The sequence below is a fragment of the Tetrao urogallus genome (assembly GCF_951394365.1).
Source record: "Tetrao urogallus genome assembly, chromosome: 1".
Lineage (NCBI taxonomy): Eukaryota > Metazoa > Chordata > Aves > Galliformes > Phasianidae > Tetrao > Tetrao urogallus.
The window spans coordinates 88,844,380-88,865,748 of NC_136813.1; positions in this window are offsets into that span (position 1 = coordinate 88,844,380).

Here is a 21,369-nt window from a genome sequence, read left to right on the forward strand (position 1 = left end):
TTAAATCTCTACTGGGTATCCCCAGAAGAGTAATTCAAACACTAGTTATTTAAAACAGGAAAATATTTGGGCTGGTAAAGAATTTTTTCCATTCAACTATTTTTTTTATGGAAAACTTTTTTTTTTTCTGATGAAACTTATTTTTTTTTAAATGAAAAGCCTTTAATGGAAATCAGCTGTCTGCTTTTTGTGGAAAATGTTGGCTTTTTGTTGAAAGAAGAAAGTATAAAGAAGGCAAGAAAAGAGTATTTCAAGAGATTCCCATATTTGGAATGTAGAAGTGGCTACACATTGGTTAAACATTCTAATAGTTAGTAAGTCATTCCAGTTAACAAATGTCAAAGCTTGTATTGTCTATAAGAGCATTCAATTCTGTGCATATCTAAGTTAAGTGGTCATAAAAGTGTTGAAACATCTCTCTCCAGTGAGTGTTCCAACTCTGCTTCCATTGAAATAAATTAAAATATTCTTATTGACTACTGTAGGATGAGAACTGAGATCTGGGGTCTAGGGCTTGCTTGAATATGCTGTGTGCAAAGGAAATGAATGTTAGGAGGCTGACTACAGCTGATGACCAACAAAGGGAAATTCATGTCTGCAAATGGATGTATGACAGTTGGCAACAGACTCTAACAGAAATTGTTTTCCCTCTGGAATTTGATAACTGTTAATTCTTCATGTACTTGGCTTCTGCCAATGAACACAGTATTTTTCACTGATAAGGAATTCATATTGTTAAACTCCATTTGAACTCAGAAAATATTTATGTGTGTATTTGCTTACCAGCAAATATGAACAGCAAATGTCAGAGAAAATTAAATAATTGAGCATAATAAAATAAGCTTGTTTTTGGGATGTCACTTTATAAGTTTCTGAAAGACCAATTGCTCTTAAGAAAACTAAGTCAAGAACGAAATGTAGTGTATGGCTAATTGGGAAAGGATCGATGAATTTAGCTAAGCCATAGGAGTTCTTCTATGGAAACAGTAATTTAAAGCTGTGTTAACAGTGTGCTCTGCTTATGTACCCATCTGTCTTGTGAGGGACAGAATGTCTCAAACGATTCTATAGTAAAAACTTGTCCCCAATAAAAGGTACAGCTGGCCAACTGATCTCTTCTGTGAAGTTCCAACTAAGGAAAGATGTTGATGAAATGAATGCTGACAAAACCTTCTTGTAACTGTAGCCTACTCTGAGATACTTCATCTACACAAATGATTTTGCATTTGTTATGTTATAAATTTTTATATTGTTAACATTCATGAACTGTGCTATTTTTGTGTCCCTAAATGAATTGGTGATAACTCAGATAGCTCCAACCTACACTCACTCCCTGTGAAGGAGCAAAGAACAGAAAAATGGCAGCAGCTTTGGTCTCCTCTGTCATACCTGAGCTCACCTGGTGAATGCAACTCAGAGATACAATAAAAAGAAAAAGGAAAGAAGGAAGTAAAGTAACACAAAGCTTGAGGAGAGCAAATAGGGAAATGAGTGTAAAGGTGGACTGAGCTGCAGACCATCTGCTTGTCAAATTCAGAAATCCTGCTGCAAACTAGGGAGGAATTCTTAGCCCACATTACATATCCAAAATTCCATATCACATCTCCTCTTGCCTTTCATAGCCCACTCATTATATTCAGAAATGTCCCACTTATGTCTCTCATGTTTTTATACTCATGGTAGAGTGAGAAGAACTACCACCACTGCCACATTGTGGCACACTGTTTTCCCTTTCAGTAGGAACTCTGTTATTCCAGTTACTGTAGAGAAGTCCCATGTTGTTTACATGTAATGTACCAATGCTGCAGTGTAAGAAAACTCCTACTCTTCTTTCATTTTTCTTGGGTTGATGTGGAACAGAAAGTTACAGATTTCTTTACTACTGCTCTTTTCTTGTTGGAGAGTCAGTTCGGCCATCTTTTTTTTTCTTCCTAGAAATACACCAAAAAAACAGGTGGCAAATATCAGGATAATGTCTGAAAAATGTGGTCTGAATGAAATCTTCTTTCCTGTAACATCTCACAGTACCTGTGGACTATAAAATTTAATCAGATGATCAAGAAGAGATGGCAAACTTTGCATTTGACATGATCTCTCTTTGTATTTTCCTTCTAATTATTTCCATATGCCTCTCATCTGAAGTATTTTTCATTTGCTTCTTCAGTCTGAATAATTCTATGCTTTTCTTGAATAAGGGTGAGACAGCCTGAGCCAAAATCTCCATTAGAATGCAGTGCTAAAAAGCATTTAATTTAGTGAAAATGCTGAGGACACGCTAGACCTAGCTTTGAGGTGGCTGGTCACATCTTCTGTTTCTGAATGTGAAATCCAAGAAATAAGATATGCTTGATTTCCATATCTCCTCAGAATGCCCTGGTGTGTTACTCCTAAATGCAGCCTAGGTCTTCCATTCTTTTTTTTTTTTTTTTTTTTTTTTTTCTCTGATGAGGATCTATTCACAGCATTTCTGAACTGAAGAAAACATTACATGTTCAACACAGCAAGAATAGGTTACCACTGGCAACTCTTATAGCTGCTTCAGACTTCAGTCTTCTGCAGGGTCATAACATCTGCTATGCATTTATAGAATTCCTACTAATATATTAAAAAGAGTGGATTTATTATGTGAGTGCTGAATTTTGGAGATTTTTCCAAGTGCTGAAACTGGTCAGTGGGCTGTCCTGAAAAAGCTAAATATAGCTGTTTCTATAATTTTTGTATATAATTCTTTTGTAATGGCTTGCTCAGTACTTCTATTTTGGTCACTCAGCCCAAAACAGAGTGGGGACCAAACAATGGAAAAACTCCCTTTGTTTGTAAGGCCAAGGGTGAAGGTAACAAACCCAAGACTTAAAACCAGAAACTTTTTTTTTTTATTTTCCTAGCAAGAATGAACAAACTTCAAGAAGAACTTAAAATGAAAAGTTACTGACATAAAGATTAGGCTCTCTGGTCAGAACTTAAGCTGCGTCCGCCTGATAATTTGTGATGTCAACTGAAATGAAGGATGTACATCTTCTTTTAAGCCCTCTGGATGCATTTTGTATGCATTTATATTCCTTGATAAGCTGTCTCATTCATTCATTTAAATGAACGAGGAGCAAGGAACCAAACTACCATAACCCACATCATGAGGATGAGAGATTCCTGGCTATTTTGAAAGTGCATCCTCTTCTCACTATCTCATCATGAAAACTTGGGTTCTTTTTGTCTCCTAAAAAACGTCTGTGGGACAGGAAAATATCTTCCCATTTGTGTGCTAGTCACAACCCTTATTGAAAACTGCAAGGGCTGGTAATCCAGTTTGCTTGTGCTTCTTCTGTTATGACCTTTATTTGCTTACTGGGTGGATAGTGATGACATTTCCCTACAGGAAATTATTAACTGCATAACGTTTTCCTTCTCTCAGGTCATCATCGTCATCATCGTCAATGTTGTCAGATGTCAGGTGCCCCAGTCTGAAGTCAGCAGATACTCCTCCTGTCTGGGCAAGCAACACTGCCAGCAACGCCCTGGCGATCCTAAGCCTCCAGAGTGCCACTCTGTGAGACTGCTAGCCATGTTCAACAAAAGGAATGTTTTTCATGTACAGCTAAGGAAATCCTTGGTCAAGATAAACAACTTCCCCCTCCTACTTGCTTGCTGCCAGGAAGCTCTAAATAGAGTCTCTGTAGTAGGGTTTTTTTTTTTTTTTTTTTTTTTGAATTACTTCACATTGGAGCTCAGTTCTGAACTCTAAGCCAGAAAATCCAAGCTGTGTTGGAACTGCTGAAAGACCACAGACCTTGCTAAAAGTTCAGGTACTTCAAAGTTCTAAGAACATGTGTTATCGTTTACATCACGCATTTATTTGAGATGGAGAAGTTCTGCTGATACCTTCTCTATCTCCATGATAATGTATTTGCCTAGTGGGAAGTCCTCTGAAAAATTAATCTTTAGTTCCTTGTTCCCATCAAAGCTTTATCAAACCCACCAGTGTATGGTGAATCTTATGGCAGCTGGCGCTTCTGTCATTACAAAGGCACTAGCATTCTATACAGTATATTTGCAAGAAAGAAAATGAAGAGCCAAGCAGAGCACTGAAATTTTGTCTTAAAAAGCCGAACCAAATTTCCTAGTACTTGAAGAGAGCTTATGAGCTAGAAGGGGACTGATTCTTTACACAGTCTAATAGTAACAGGACACGGGGGAGCTTCTTTAAATTAAAACAGGGGAGATTTAGGTTCAAAATTAGGCAAGAATTCTTTCCTTAGAGGGCAGTGAGGCGCTGGCAGAGCTGTCCAGAGAAGCTGTGGTGACCCATCCTTGGAGACACTCAAGGCCAGGTTGGATGGTGCCCTGGGCAGCCTGAGCTGGTGGGGGGCAGCCCTGCCTACAGCAGCAAGTTGGAGGTTTATGATCTTTGAGACCCCTTTCAAACTAATCCATTTTGTGATTCAGTGATCAAATGATTCTATGATTAAAAACTTTCTGGTGCTCACCACAATAACACAGAGGCAAACTGACTGTAGTAAGTGGTCGCAAAAGTAGAGATACTGAACTGAGCGCATTATTTCTGGTGGTGGTGCTAAGAGTGCAGATTGCCCCATTGTGGCTGTAAGAAAACATCAGAACCTGTAAAACAACAAAGTATCTGGGTGTGAAAATGAGATGGGGTGGCAATATGAAGTTACAAAAGCCTGGGAGACAGAGGACTTAGATACTGGTCAGGATGTTGTGAGAGGAGAAGCAGGGGAAATGAATGTGATGACTAGAATGATGGAGGTGAAACAGTTGGTAGTAGCAGCTATGAAAAGAGAAGTGTGAAAAGAAGAGGAAGGAGGACTAGGAACAAACACTTAAGCTTTAAAGAGGAGGAAACTGGGTAATAATATCTCCAAAAACATACAGTTGGGAAATCAGTTCACACAGAGCCCTCATTTCTTTTTCTTTCAAAGTATATTACCATTAACAGATGTTGCATAATGTTGCACAATGCCCAGATGTATTTGGTTTCCTCTATCCTATTCCTGGCACAAATTACTTACTTCATTGTGTGAGAAAAAGCTGCTGTGTTATGATCAGATGCCAGGAATAAGTACTGAAAATATTTTCCCAGGAGAGGACTAGGGATACTGTCTTCTCACCTGTGTTGCTCTGTGATCTCTGTTTACAGAACAGTACCAGAACCAGGTACTTATGGGGTTTTATTTGTCTGCTTTTCTTAGGATTTTCAACTATAGAGATAGAAAGCCATACTTGCTGTTATAGATTGTCCATATCATTACAGTATTACTTGCAAGTGTCCTGTTTCTCAGAGACATTTCAGTCCTACGTGATGTGCACAGAATCCATAGTATGTAAAGCTTCCCAGAGGAAGACCTGCAGTGGATTTCTTTTCACTAACCTCAACTCTAGAGTGAGGGCCCTAAGACTAATCCAGTATTGTGCCTTCCACTTTCAGGTGTTTTGCTTTAACAGAGAATGCTTACAGCAAGGAAGGATATAAGACTGCTAAAATGTTTGTAGTGGAGCTGTGCTCCCCACCTTCCAGATCTTCTTCTCTGATGCTAAACACACTTCCTGCAGTGTCTAACACTTACGGACGCTGTCCTGGATACTTATACTGAGATTTGAGCATGGCAGTAGAAAAAAAGAGGGAACTATACTTAGTCTTTGCTTATGATTCATATGGTTCATGGTGTTTCCCTTTGCCCAACCACTCAGTTAAAAACTAAAGGAAGATGTGATAGTTGGCAGATGGTCTCTGGAGGGAAGGCTGGACAAAAATTATTGGAAAGAAAACTTGGACAAAAGAAGTAAGTTCCAGACAGGAGAAATACAAGAAAATCTCATGTTTTTAAACTCATAGTGAATTCTCAAAGGCTCAGTGTAGGTTTTCTTTGCCAGGTCAGATAATTATCTCCCAAAGCACTTATCGAGTTGCACTATGGCCTTCTGTGGAAAAACCAGGTGAATTTGTTCTTGGGAAGGGGCATAAAAAAGGTTTCTAAAATCAAGCTTAGATTAAAGGATAACAACAAATGCTGGTCTTGTGGAAACATTTTATTTTAATTCCACAATATCCTCTTACGTAAACACTAAAACACATTGAATCAATTTTTTCAAACAAACTTGTAAAATCAGAAAATGCACTAGCCTCTGATAGGCAGAAGCATTAATTGCCAGGAGCACAAAGAGGCATTTAAACATTAAAACATTTTGGCAAAATTACAAATGACTTATTTTCCTTCCATGCCCTTGAAAATAGCTTTTCTAAACTCTGAGCTTCCTATGATGGAGAGTTCACCATTAATCACCTTTATGACATCTTGTATGTAGGCTGTGGATAAATCCACGGGCCCTAATCAACCACTTTCCTGAGGAAATTGGCCAAATCCTGACTCTTTGAGGAAGGAGGTGGGGGATGAATCACAACAACTTTGCTATTCAGACAAATCTCTTTTCAAGTGCCCTTAAAGCTTTTTTTTTCATACACAGCGAAGACAGCCACACAGGAAACAATAATAGTTTAATCTCTTGAAAAATTTCCTTCCTGCACTGCAGCAGCCTTTCAGACAGGTAGTCAAAGCACGCCAAAGAAAATTATCAACAGCCGATGCCAAGAGCAGGCTGTTACGTTAGCCTTTTAGCTCTGTCCCTTTTCCTTCCATGTGAGTAGAGAACAAGAAGCTACTCATCTCTCTGACTAAACACCCTCTGAGCTACATTTTGCTGTGCATTAGTAACACTTCTGGGCCTTAGGAACTGATAATGGAGAAGACATGGAGGGATGGGTCCTGCAAACACTTGCTGTAGTACCTCTACCATGAATAACCTCACTGATTCACATCCCTGGCCTACAAAGAGAACTGTGTTTGTATCCTCCTATGCACAAGCATACTTACAGGTATGTCTCTGCAGGATTTTTACAAGTTATCCATTGCAAGGTTTCTTCCCTTCCCTGCCCTTCCCTTCTCTGCCCTGCCCTGCCCTGCCCTCCCTTCCCCCTCCCTTCGCCCTCCCTTCCTCTTCCCCCTCTCCCTTCTCTCTTCCCCTTCCCATTTCCCTTCTCCTTCTCCTTCCACTTTGGTATTGCTATGAGGAAAGCTTTGCCAGGTCCTCTTACATGTCAAATCAGTAGGCCAGTGTGTCCATTCTGAGGTCAGCACTGGCCTAGTTTTCTTCTTCACTACTGTTCTCTGGAGGATGCCCTCAGTCCACATCTTGTGCAGATCATGGCTCTGAACTCATGGGTCTGAACAAGAGGCAAGCTACAGCCAGAGTAAACATATTCTTCTCCAGCTCCAAATACTCTGTTCCCAGATCCAGGGACATTGCCCAGTAGTGCAAAGGGAATAAGGGTAGGAGGGAAAGGTGAAATTTCTCAAGTGGATGGACTTGTTAAATAATGGTTCAGTGTAAACCAGATCAGATTACCCTATGGAAGTGCTGCCATTTGTCATCTAGGCACTACCTGAAAACACAAACCAAAATCAGGGCAATCCAGAGAAAGGTGCAATATGTACTATATACTAGAGGGATTTTCTAATCTGAGGTTATTGCACTGTGAAGACAGATGAATTCCCAATGGACTTTGGAGGCAGAAAAGGCTATTTCGTATCACGGTTGAATTTGTGGTTGTGATATGGGAAGCTTCTATATAGCAGCAAAAAGGGAAAGATTTTTAGACTGAGAACCTCAAGTACTTTGGTCTTCCCTATAGTCTGAGATGTTTTGGACAGATGTACCATTTGCCTGATTTTGTTGCTCTTTTTTGTTTTTAACCTGATTTTGTGAAAGAACATATCTGTAGTTACTGCACCACTAATATCCTAGGACAGTTCAGGTTGTGATGCATATCTAACTATGACATCTCAGTAACAGGATGGAGAAAACCAACTCCTGCTCTAGAGGAAAGGATCAAAGCTGTACTGCTAGGACCCTTGCTTCAACTTCTTCACCAAGCCACATGCTATTAATTGCACATAGTAACAAAGATTTTCCCTGTTATTTGCTGGACACAAGGATGAATCCTTGTTACTGACTGCAAAGCCCAGCAGTCCTCTGTTGCATTTTCAAGCCAGTACAGTAAGCTCTGCACACACCATTGGAAGAAATGAGAAAGTCTCTATATCTTCAGCAATAGCATGCAGAACAGTGGCTTCACATCTGTACACTTTTTGTATATTTCAATTACATAATGGCAAAAATGAAAGATCCGCACATACTTCTTATTTTTTCCTTTAATGTGTGTAATTGTACTTCAATTAGACGTTGAAGTATTGTTATGGGAACTGTACCCATTTATAATGAAAAACTTGATACGAATCAGAAGATGTGAAATATTTTCCTTCAATATTTTTTAATGCTCCCTGTTAATGGAATAAAGTGTTATAAAACTATACTCGTTTTTCCTGTACTTTCTTCTCTTTAAAAAACGTCAGCTTGATTTTGCAAAACAATGAGAAAAGAGTAAATAGCTATATTGGCCATGTCATAAAGAAAAACCATTCGAAAGAGATTGCTTTTTCTTCCCAGAAAGAAAATGTCCTGCTGAGCAGGGGTCAGATCCAATGCCCACAGAAGTCAGTGGAAGAACTCCCACTGATGACAGTGGGTGTTGGATGAAGTCCACCTCGTTCTCATGTTTAAATGCAGAAAAATGAGTTGCCAAGTTATAATGAGTGCAGTGAAACCCTTCTGTTACATTAGTTAGTTACAATGGATTATTACAACCATTAAGAAAAGCTGATTATTTTTATTAAAAGTATACATTTTTTGGTTCTCTCAAGCTGTTCCCAAAGTCTACACATATCTTTCCCCTCTTTGCTTTTCTGAATCTCTCTGTTTTATAAACAAAACACAAACAAAAACATGATTTCCTGTTGGTTAAAGAAAGACTGTGGATTTATTCTTTACATGGGAAAACGTTTGATTGCTGAGCACATGTGACATCACATGGCTTTTTCAAACATCCTATCAAATTAAAAGCAGATTCCAGCTCAAATGTTCCAGATTAAGTCCATGGGGCTGGGACAAGCACTTTCATGAAACTGTACTGCGTTTAAGAAGACAGTGATCAAAGCACTGCACCTCATACAGTGAGTGAGTGGTGAATCTCTCTTATCTGAGCATCGAGCATTGAGGAGTAATTCTAGAGAATTATTAGATCTTCCACTAATCACAATTATGATGCTGATTGAACAAGTTCTTCTGTTTCAGGAATGCCAACATATATACTCAGTGCCTCAATGTACTTAACAAGATGGTGTTAAAATTGCATCTCAAAACCTCCGTAAGTGACATCTTCTCATTGTACATTTTTGGTGATCGCTTCCTGCTCAGACTTGTGCCATCCTTCCTGACAGCACATGACATGCTTTCCTCTGATCCAGGGTGTGCAGTTCTAATCCTTGGTATGACAAAGGCAATGCAGGTGCTTGGTTAATGGTACTCTGAAGTGAGCTGAGTAGATTGTTGCTCTGTGTATGTGCTCATTTTTGAAATACAGCTAACTTTTGCAAGTGATAGCTTGATTTCATGGGTATGTTATGAAACAGAAAATTTAAAAATAGAATTCACCTCTGCTGTTAACAAGTTTTGACCTTTGCTCACATTTGTTGGGGAAAGTAGCTCATACTACCAATTAACATGAATTATTAACTCCTACATTAATAATTAATTTATTAGAGGGCTAAAGGCATCAGTCTTTGCCAACTAACACTATTGAGAGAAAACGAAGAGAACAACACAGCCCTAATTATAACAGCTTAATGAGGATGTCTGGAAGATCTGATGTGATTCAGTCACTCTAAATGCTCTTTATTTCCTCTCTGAAGCCACACTGGGTGCAGAGAATCAGGCTGTTAACTATAGTTCCTGTAGTGCAGGGTTTCTTCCTACTTTCTGAAGAGAGGAAGCCCACTAAGGAGAGCTCAATTTAGATATTATTAAGGACTGATGAAGGATGCCATTGCCTAAACAATATGAATGCAGTCTCTCTCGGTAATGAACTGTTCTAGTGGTGTCTGAATCACTAATGGCTTCAATAGGATACTAAGAAAACTTATCTCAGAACTGTGTTGTGCAACGATTTCTTGAGTTCACAGAATCTTTCCTTTGCTTGAGGTCTCTATGCATTTTGATCAGAATGCAATTGCAAGAGCAGTGAAATGTAGAAAACTTCATCTAATGAAAAACTGTTGAATTGTTCCCCTGCAAAGATGTTGGTGTTCCCAGTTTATCCTATCCCTGTCTGAGGGGATAGTGTTGCATTTCTTGTTAGTGGAACCAGTTTCTTCTGGTGCTCCTGGATGCAGTTCTGACTCTGACACATAGACACTTTCCTGAGATTCACTGCTCAAAGCCTAGTTCACATTTTCTCTTACTGCATGAACACTGTTCATTAAAAAGCATATTTCCCCTCCCCCCCCCCCCCCAACCCTCAGGACATTTATGCACATCTATATGCCTGCACATCCTTCATTTAGCTGTATTATAAAGCTGAGATTTCCTTAAATCCACGCTTGTTTCCCAGGCTCTCAATCACCCTCATCAAGACAACTCTTCTTTGTATATATTCCACTCTTAGTTCATTTTTTACCACTGCTCCTCACCTTCTCTTTGAGCCCAGTTCATACTTTCAGATAGCTCTTCAGGTGTAGGAGTGACAGGCATGACAGACAATGTCACATACCACAGTCCCCAGTTAAAAATGTAGAGTAAACTCACAACTTTAAGCATTTCCATGAGCCCTGTTTTTCTTTCAGTTGAAGATCACCCTAGTTTAGAAACTGCCAGACTATGCAATACTATTCACTTTTTGTTTTATTTTTTTCGGGGGGGGGGGGGGGGGGGGAGGGGGTCTTGGCCTAGACTTATCACAAAGGTTTGCTGAGCAAATAAGCAGTACTAGAATGACTTAGAATGAGCAAGATGAACATTAGATTAATCAGATAATGCTCCTGGGGAAATTGCCACTAATTTCAGCTTTTTCATGTCCCAGAAATCAATTATTATTATGTTTATTGATATTGTACTTGTCACTACTTTCAGTATTTTTGCTATGGTGACAGAGCCTAAGGGAAGAAATAGGTGAGGAAACATAGTAAATCACTTAGAGCCTTTTCCTAAGGCACAGGAAGTTAGTAGCCATCTGCATGAGTCAATAGAATAGAGTAATAGGAGAGTTTTATATGTACATGCATCTTTTTGATGAAAAAAATTTGCCTTGCTCTACTCATGAGTTGTTTGGAATACAGTCAGGACTTAAAGAGAAAACATCTGTAAACTCCACTGATTTTAGTACATGAGAGATAAAGTCATAAACCACTTTTACTGATAGTTGTAAGTTCCTATTGAAATGCCTTCCTGAAGGAGTTCACAAATACTGTGTTTCCCAAATATGAACAAAACTATACAAGAAGTAAAAGGAAGGTGCAGAAATGTCAACTTGATAAGTATGACAATAATTTAATTTTGAAATTAGATTAATAAATACGCCAGTGCAAAATGCAGCGTCAGTGTCAACAAAATGGAAGGTGATCTTTAAACGGGTTGTGCCAGGTCCTCTACTGACCATTCACTAATGGCAACAGTTTCAGGTCACACAATGACAAATTCATGTTCTGCTGCACGTCCTTTTTATCACCACGAACTCTGCCTTGGCAGAACATGATGAGTGCCACGAAGTCCTCGTCAGTCACTAGGCAAACTCATCTTAGTGTTTCTGTTTTGAACCTTTAACATCTTTTATTGGAAATCTGTTGGATTTGCTTGCGCTCTTTAAACTGTGTAAAAAGCATAAGAATTTGGCATTTTAAAATTATGGATAATTTAATTTATGTTAGGATTCAGTGCAAAGAAGAATTAGCGTTACAGTGTTGTAGTAAGGACTTTCTCATTACATTGGGGTTCCTACTTTACAAACACTTAGTTCAAATTTGGAATTTAAGAATAAATTTTACTTTAATCATAAAATATGTAAAAGGTTTCTGTAGTTATAGTTAACTTTTATTCTTTATTCTTCTGACATATCAAAACTAAATGGGGGCCCAATGGCACTGACAAGCATACATTTTTGTTTGTTTATACAATACTTAATTCATAGCATCCCCAGACTGTATGACTGAGATGTGAAAAGAAGGGATTACAAACTCTTTATAGTTATGGCAAAGCCTTCTGCTAACAGGGTTGTATGACATCTGGGCCTCAAGATAGCAGCCTTTGTCCAGTACTTCTGCACTGCATGGTATGTGCATTGGCATTAGCCTGATGAGAACCAGTACCTTGTCTTCATGGGTTGAGTCAACATGCCTAGGAAGATGAAGTTCCTTATCAGCTTGGCAGGTCAGACAAATGTGTGATCATTTGATATATTAAACTCAACATAAAATAGCTATCTAATAGATGTTCTTTTTGCTTCACATAATCATCTTTATGCTGTTCCTTCAGATGAAATGAATGTAATATTTCTTGTTGAGATAAGGATTATTCCTTCTATCTTATTGTTAGGGAACTTATGAAGATATGGGTTCATTCTCTTATTTTATCACTTATTTTTCTTTTATATCTTTGAACAAGAATTTTTCTTTCATAGGTACTTCAGAAAGGCACCCCAGGAAACCTTAAGACTAGAAGCTTTCCTATGCTCAGGAATACTTCTACAAGATGATGTAAACATTTGGTAGGCTGAATTACTGAGTTTCTCACTAGGGTCCTGCTCTTTTAATTATACAGGAAGTATGATGGCAGTATGCTCCTAACCTAGGCAACCTGTTGTGACTACTGAAAATCACTTCTGTATGCGACAGAAAGAAGATGAAAATGAGAGAAAATGATTGCCTTTCTTTGTAGGAAATGTTCTGAATACAGAGATGTGCTCCACACTTTGGAAATTCTGTAACAACTAGATGGCTGGAAGGAACTTAACAGGGCATAGAGTCATAGAATCATTGAATTGCTCAGGTTGGAAAAGGCATTAAAGATCATTGAGATCAACCTCAACCTAACCATACTAAATCTAACAATTTTCCACTAAATCATGTCCTTGAGCACCATATCCAAACTGTTTTCAAACATGTCTAGGGATGGTGACTCAACCACCTCCCTGGGGAGCCCATCCCAGTGCTTAACAATGCTTTCTGTACAGAAGTTCTTCCTGATATCCAACCTAAACCTCCCCTGGTGTAACTTGAGGCCATTTTGCCTTGTCCTGTCACCTGTCACCTGTGAGAAGGGACCAGCCCTGCTCTGCTGTAAGCACCTTTCAGAGACTCTAAGACAGTAATAAGGTATCCCCTCAGCCTCTACATCATAGATCTCTTTTGTCTTGTTTCCAGTGTTTTTCTAATTTTGACTTTGACTCTGGCTTTACAATGAGCCCTGTAGAGATATGCAGCCTATGTTAAAGATGCTTAACCATTCAAATCAAAGTTATATCTTTGATCTTCCTAATCTCTGTTCACATGTCTCACAAAGTTCTTCTGATGGGAGCATTGATGGCAGGGTTGTAGAATCACATTTAAAAACACATGCTGAAATATTGTAGGCGATCTTAGAATAACAATTGTTTGCCTGAAATTCTCATTTCCTTTATTTTCTACTGTGAAGCCTGACATTACTGTTGGAACAGATTTTGCTTCTGTGGGTAGGAGTTAATCAAATGTTTGAACCTTCAGGATTCTGATGTGAGAAATAAATTTCCAAAGTAGTTATTTAAGTATTTCTCTTGGAGGCAATTATTTCTTCATACTGACATTTTCTTAAGATGGAAAGCTTCTTTGCTTCATTCGCAACCAAGACCTAACCTGGTGACTAGCCAGCTGTGCAGTTTAGGTTGGCATTACTTAAGAGGGGCACAGTTCATAAGTGAAATAAATGGCTCTTTCTACCTGCCATCAAATGCAGAACCTCCATGCATTATTTTAGAATAGGTGGATCTTGGTAATTAAAACACTGGACTTCCACAGTAAACAGAGGAAGAATTTAATTCTTTAGTAGATTGTGTTAAGACCTGCAAAAGTGTTGGAAACAATTTAGGCTGTGTAGTTTCAATATATCAAAGCACTGGAGGCATGGATGCACTAAGTACTGAGTGCTCCTCATTGAAATTACTACCACTAAAATAGAAAGGAGAAACTTCATATGGGAATGTCAATCCTGTTCTGATGTGGTTCAAACTTTCAGTAGGACAGATGAAAGATAATTCATATTGCTTTTCCTTTCAAATTTCTCTTGAAATCTACTCTTCCTTTATGGCATGTCTCAGTAATAATGCCATTCTAGCTTAAAATCTTTCTATTCCTCTGGGTAGAATCTAACATTTTGTTCTCCTTCAGGATCTTTGTTCCTTTACTCACTTTCTTTCCTTTCCACAATCTTTAGTTCTGACCTTTGTTTAGATATCTATCACTCTTTTTATAAAATAAAAATAAAAAACTGTGTCTACTCACTTTTAAAGGAAACATTAGTTAATTAACAAAGCAATACTTTTGTCTTGTAAAAAATGAATAAAATAAAGCAGACAGTTTATTAGTCAAATAATTTTCTGTGTACTTTGCATGCATACAGAGAATGTGTAGGAAGTACTACTTTAAAAAAAAATCTCATGAATTTGAAAGAGTTAACAAAAAGAAATTCACTCTACCCCTTGTAAATGCTAAATACACTTTCAAGGTCCTTTTTAAGTGCCTACACTCTACTTTTCCAGTAATTACTCCAAAACATTCTGACCAGTAACCATTCCATAAGGAATGATTATCCTGAAAATTTCAGTGGAAAAAATAACACACACACACACACAAAAAAAAAAACAGAACAAAAACATTGGAAATTGATGAAGCTGAACATAGATCAGTTACAGATAAATCCTAGAAGAAAAGTATTTCCACTCTGATTTTCTACCTGAGAGATGCATATGGTTGAAGAACAGTGTATCAGACATGACTTTGTTAAAATAAAATGTAATGGAATGAAATCACATAGGAAGAAAGGCTAGTGAGCCAAGAAAATAATGTTTTGTTTCTGGTGTCACCAAATTCTGACTTTTAATATTTGGTCACAATAGAAGTCAATGTAATAAAAAAAAATCCAAACAGATTGGAGAAGGAAGAAGTAGAGAGTAAGTGGTTGCTTTTATCTACCGTTTTTTTTTTTTTTTTATTAGTTACCTTGCTTCTTTATAGACTACAGGTGCAGTCAAGCAGACAGTGTTAAGGTAGGAAGTATCATCTAATCACTGATAAGTGATCTAAGCAAAACAAACAAACAAAAAGTAATTTTTTGATCCAACTTGGCCCAATGGGACTGTGTGAACCTAAATGAGATTAAACATGGCCAAGTACAAGATGTTACACTTCAGGCAGGTCAGTCCCAGATATGTGTTCAGACTGGAATAAGAACTCATTGAGAGCAGCCCTGCAGAGAAGGACTTGGGAGTTCTGATGGATGAAATACTTCACACAAACCAGTAGAGTGCACTTGCAGCTTGAAAGGCCAACTACTTCTTGGGCTGCATCACAGGAGATGTGGCCAGCAGGGAGAAGGAGGGGATTGTTCCCTTCAGCTCTGTTCTTGTGGGGCCTCATCTGAAGTACTGTGTCCAGGCCTGGGTCCCACAGCAGAGATAAGGGGACACTGAAGTGGGTACAAAGGAAGAAAAAAAGATGATCAGAGGGCTCGAGCACCTCTTTCATGAAGAAAAGTTGGGGGAGTTTGCTTGTTTAGCTTGGAGAAGGGAAGGCTCCAGAGAGACCTCACTGAGGTCTACCAGTACTTGAAAGAAGCTTATAAACAGGAGGGAGACCAACTTTTTACATCTGATCTGATCTGATAGTGACTGGACAAGGGGGGACAGTTTTAAAGTAAAAGAGATGAGATTTAATTTTGCTACTGGAAGGATAGTGAGGGACTGAAATGGAATGCCACAAGAAGTCATAAATGCACCATCCCTGGAAGTGTCCAAGGCCAGGTTGGATAGGACCCTGAACACCCTGATCTAGTGGGTGGCAACTCTACCCATGCCAGGGATTTGGAACTGGGTGGTCTTTGAAGTCTCTTCCAACATAACTATTCTATAATACAACTATATATCTTAGCCAATATTTACAACATGCTACTAGGTAGCATCTTAACTGTCTTAAAAATGAATGATTATAGGACTTCACATCACTTCTAGAAGTGGATAACAACTAAAAATTAGCTAAGTAATATCTCTTGAATTTAACAAGGCAGTACTTGTAAGGAGAATGAATATCCTGGGGAGAATAAGTGTGCTTTCATTGGATCCCTGTGTATCAAGCAAAAAAATAAGAGCATTAGTAGGCTATTTGGTATGGAAAGGAGGAATAGGAGAGGGGTGTATTTTTTTTTTTATTTCTTTTTTTCCCCTCCTGTAAAACGTAATAATATTGAACAGTTAAAAATGCCAGATCTGGATAGTATTTTTCTTCATTCAACAGAATGTATCATTTTTTTTTTTTTTTAGCTCATAAATGTCTCGGAGATCAGCAATAGATCAGCAATAATTTCTAAAAGAAGAAAGAAAAGAAAAATAAGAAGAATCCCTGTCCTTCCCCCCTCCCCCCCTTCCCCCCACTTCCCACCCTTTCCCTCCCCCCTCCCCCCCTCCCATTAAGTTCTGGATAGAGAATAATTCATTAAGAGGAGCAGAGAATGAAGAGCTGTCTTTTTAGGCAGAACAGAACGTTTTGCTAGCCAGATGCATGGGAGAAGGACCGTTTTCATGCATGTTGTCTTAGAATAAACCTTTGCCTGCTGTTACAAGACCCCACACGTAACTTGAGGGCAGCATTTTGGAAGGGAGCACCAAAAAATCTCTCAGTCTCCAGAAGGCTGAGGCAAGGTTCCTTTGCCATCCGACGCGGAACCCCTCTCACGGGCTTGGTGGACGCGTGTCTCCAGGCTCTTTCAGCACCTCCCTCCCGTGGACAGTTCCCCACCACCACGACCACGCGGGGCCGCCGGCGGTTGGTGGCCCAGGGCAGCTCCGCTTTGAGGCGCTGTGGTGGGAGGCAGAGATTACAAGGCTGGACAGATTGAAGGCTGTGAAGAAAAGTCAGAGAGGAAGAAGTGCAAGGAAGAGTGGGAAGAACTAAGGCTGCATGGGTATGCACTAAATTAGAGCTATTAGAAGAGGATGATGCTTGAGCAGAGTTGCCAGGAAGTCACAACATTTTGAGGGACAGTCTTTTTCTGAATGGAAGAGAATTAAATTTCCCCTATGAGAAGGGTGAAGACACAATAGATGTGATCTTTTTCTATGAGCTATCCCTTCATATGAACTCATAAGCTTAATATTATGAACCCAGATTTATTATTCTTGACAACGTGAAGCTGGGGAGCACTGTTCTAGTGTCTTGGCATAGAAAAGCTGGAGTGAAGAGAAGGTCTTCATCTCTGTTTTCTTCATTAAGTGTTATGAGAGGTGACACTTTCTCTCATGAAAATGTGCGGGAGTTAAACAAAAAGTTAATCATTTCTCTTGTATCAGGATCTCTACCTTTGCTATAAACAATCTTGACACATCCCGTAGTGGATGCCCATTGGGAACTGCATATATTTATCTACAAAAATCCAGACCTTTTTTTACCACCTTTTTACCACCTATAGTAGCTCCAGTACTTTTTATTACAGAGCCATTGCAGATCTTGGAGAATGAGGTTGTTTTTCAAATGAATTCCCATAACAAACTACCAAATCCACACATTCATGGGGTACTACCAGACTTGATTCACTCTTTCCAATGCTTGCTTGAGATTTCACCCCAAGCCACATATTATTAGAATGCACATAGAACAGAAGGCCAGCTGCATGTCAATACTGCAGTCATATGCACTCTCTTTTCCTTTCTGGCTCTGAAATCTTTATTGAATTCTCATTCATCATTATGAGGGATTTTTCAGCACTGCAAAGGTGCCATTTAGATGTGAGCATATTCAGTCAAAGCAGCTTAAACTCTTAATTTATTGCTTGTTAAACACACCTGCTTTGCTGTCAGGGTTGCTCTTGCTGAGGTAGTACTGACTAGCTCTCAGAGGACAGTATAGAAGACAGGAGTGGAAGACAAGGAAATAAAAAAGGTTCTGGGCCTTATCTCCTCACTATGGATGTGAATATACATGGAGATGGTGTAAAACAAGCAGAGGACCACACTGATAGCTTTCAAAGCTTGTTTCTGTTGTAAGGATAACTGTAGAATGAATTCTATATCTAGCTTAAGTTTCAACTTGCAGTCAGAATAACTTCCAAAAAACAACTCTGGTGAGTGACAACTGTATGTTTTGCCCCTGTGGGATTACTTTTTTTTCACTCACGTGGCACACATGAAAATATTTCATGAAATTCCCAAGAATTTTTTTGAGAAAATTCCTTAAAAATATGGTGAGGCAGTCCCCGGAAATGTTCAAAGCTTTCCAAAGCTCTTCACTTTTGGATGAAGAACAAAACGCATGTAAATGGCAGGCAGAAACCATGTCTGCAAGGGAGTGGTGCTATGTTTTATGGGTGTTCCTTGAGAGTGGTGGTCAGGGTGGTAAGTAAACAACATTTATCATTTGGGGACCAAGGAGGTAAATCCCTCCCCACTGTAAGGGCAGAGCAAGTCCGACAGTGCCTCCTTAGACTGAATGAATACAAGTCTATGGGGCCGGATGGCGTGCATCCCAGGGTCCTGAAGGAGCTGGCTGAGGTGGTTGCCAAGCCGCTCTCCATCATATTTGGGAAGTCGTGGCTGTCAGGTGAGGTCCCGGATGACTGGAGGAAGGGTCACATCACTCCCATATACAAGAAGGGGAGCAGGGAGGACCCGGGGAACTACAGGCCGGTGAGTCTCACCTCCGTGCCTAGGAAGATCATGGAACAGATCCTCCTGGACAACATGCTCGATCACATAAAGAATGAGCATGTGATCCGAGACAGCCAGCACGGCTTCACCAAAGGAAGGTCATGCCTAACTAATCTTGTGGCCTTCTATGACGGAGTGACGGCATTAGTGGACGAAGGGAAGGCGACCGATGTCATTTACCTGGACCTGAGCAAGGCCTTTGACATGGTCCCCCACCACATCCTCATCTCCAAATTGGATGGAAGTGGATTTGATGGGTGGACGACCCGATGGATAAGCAATTGGTTGAAAGGCCGCAGACAGAGGGTGGTGATCAATGGCTCTATGTCCAGGTGGAGGCCGGTAACAAGTGGTGTCCCCCAAGGGTCTGTCTTGGGACCGGTGCTCTTTAACATCTTTATTAATGACATTGACAAGGGAATTGAGTGCACCCTCAGCAAGTTTGCTGACGACACCAAGCTGAGTGGTGCGGTTGATACAGTGGAAGGAAGGGATGCCATTCAGAGGGACCTCAACAGGCTGGAAAGCTGGGCTCGGGTGAACCTAATGAGGTTCAACACGGCAAAGTGCAAGGTTTTGCATTTGGGCCGGAAGAACCCCAGGCACCCGTACAGGCTGGGAGGAGTGGTCCTTGAGAGCAGCTCGGCAGAGAAGGACCTGGGGGTCCTGATGGACGAGAGACTTAACATGAGCCAGCAGTGCGCTCTGGCAGCTCGAAAGGCAAATGGGATCCTGGGCTCCATCAGGAGAGGGGTGGTCAACAGGGACAGGGAGGTGCTTGTCCCTCTCTACTCGGCTCTTGTGAGGCCCCATCTGGAGTACTGTCCAGGTGTGGAGCCCTCAGTACAAGAAAGACATAGAGATTTTGGAAAGAGTCCAGAGGAGGGCGACTAAGATGATCAGGGGGCTGGAGCACCTCCCCTATGAGGACAGACTGAGGGAGTTGGGCTTGTTCAGCCTGGAGAAGAGAAGGCTGCGGGGTGACCTCATTGCAGCCTATCAATACCTGAAGGGAACCTACACCCAGGAAGGGAGTAAACTCTTCAAAAGGGCTGACAATAGCAGGACTAGGGGAAATGGATCCAAGTTGAAGGAGGGAAGATTTAGGTTGGATGTTAGGGGGAAGTTCTTTACAAGGAGAGTGGTTAGGCCCTGGAACGGGCTGCCCAGAGAGGTTGTGGATGCCCCGTCCTTGGACGTGTTCAAGGCCAGGTTGGACGGGGTCCTGGGCAACCTGATCTAAATGTGTATGTTTGGTGGCCCTGCTAGGCAGGGGGGTTGGAACTACATGATCCTTGAGGTCCCTTCCAACCCGGGTGATTCTGTGATTCTGTGATTCTGTGATTTATCAATACCAGTGACCATCTGTGGCTACACCAGAGTACCAGGAACAGTCCTCTGAGTATACTTAACCACTTCTTTTCTGTGTCACATCTCTTCAGAGCAATTATGGATGGTTTGTTTTGCATGTGTATGTGCATTTCGTTAATTTCTCCCTTTTTGATTTGCAAAATGGAGGTAAGGAGAAGTAGTTCTAAAGGAAGCATTATGAGACTGGAACAGAAAAAAGTCAGTGCATTTATTTTCTGTTTTGATTCTTTTGGAAATGCAAAAGACATCCAGAGAAGTTATCAGTTTTTTTACTTTCATCACTTATGACATGGTTTTGGTTAATAATAGATGTAAAATAGTCAGTCTGGATTGAAATATATGAAAATGCAAGTTAAAGGAGACACACCAAAAAAATGAAATGCTTTTAATATCCATTTCTGAAATAAAAAAGACTACTATTAGCAACATATATATGGCTTGTTTCTTAAAAGATGACTTTATCCTGACAACATCCATTTAATTTCAAAAATCATTATTGAAATTAAAAAGCAAAACTTGCTCTGAGAAAGTGTACTCTAATGTACTGTTTTTCATCATAAGTTTTTGACTCTACACTAAGTTTGTTTTTTCACTGCATAAACTCCTGCCTGACACCTGAACTGTGGCAGAGATTTTTGAGATCACAGTGCCTTGCTCCCTAGCTAGAGGTTACTGCTGTCACAGGGTCATTTGCCTGAGTCAGAAGAAGTACCATGGCTACTCTGTGAAATTTCTTCAGATATCTCCTTCTAATGACCATTTAGAGTTACCTTTTTCAAGGAACTGTGTCTATCTGCCTCCTCCTTTCAAAGAAGCCTGTGCATCATTCTGGGGTCAGTAAATGAATGCAGAACCTTTGCTTCTTTGGATGCTTAAAAATCCTGGAGGTGATTGCTCTTTCTGCTCTGACTGTCTCCTAATTCAGCCTCGCACACACACACTGATGCACAGATACACACAGACAAATTGATCTTCTTCTTCAATGTCATAAATTTTAATGTAGTTTAACATAGTGAGTTGTCACCGATTTGATTTTCTAGGTCAAAGAGTTCAGCTTCCTTTAATCACTGTGTCCATAGCTCTCCATTACACTCAATAAGCTTTTCTGTGCAATTTAAACTACCTACCATTAAGTTACAGTCTTTGCCTCC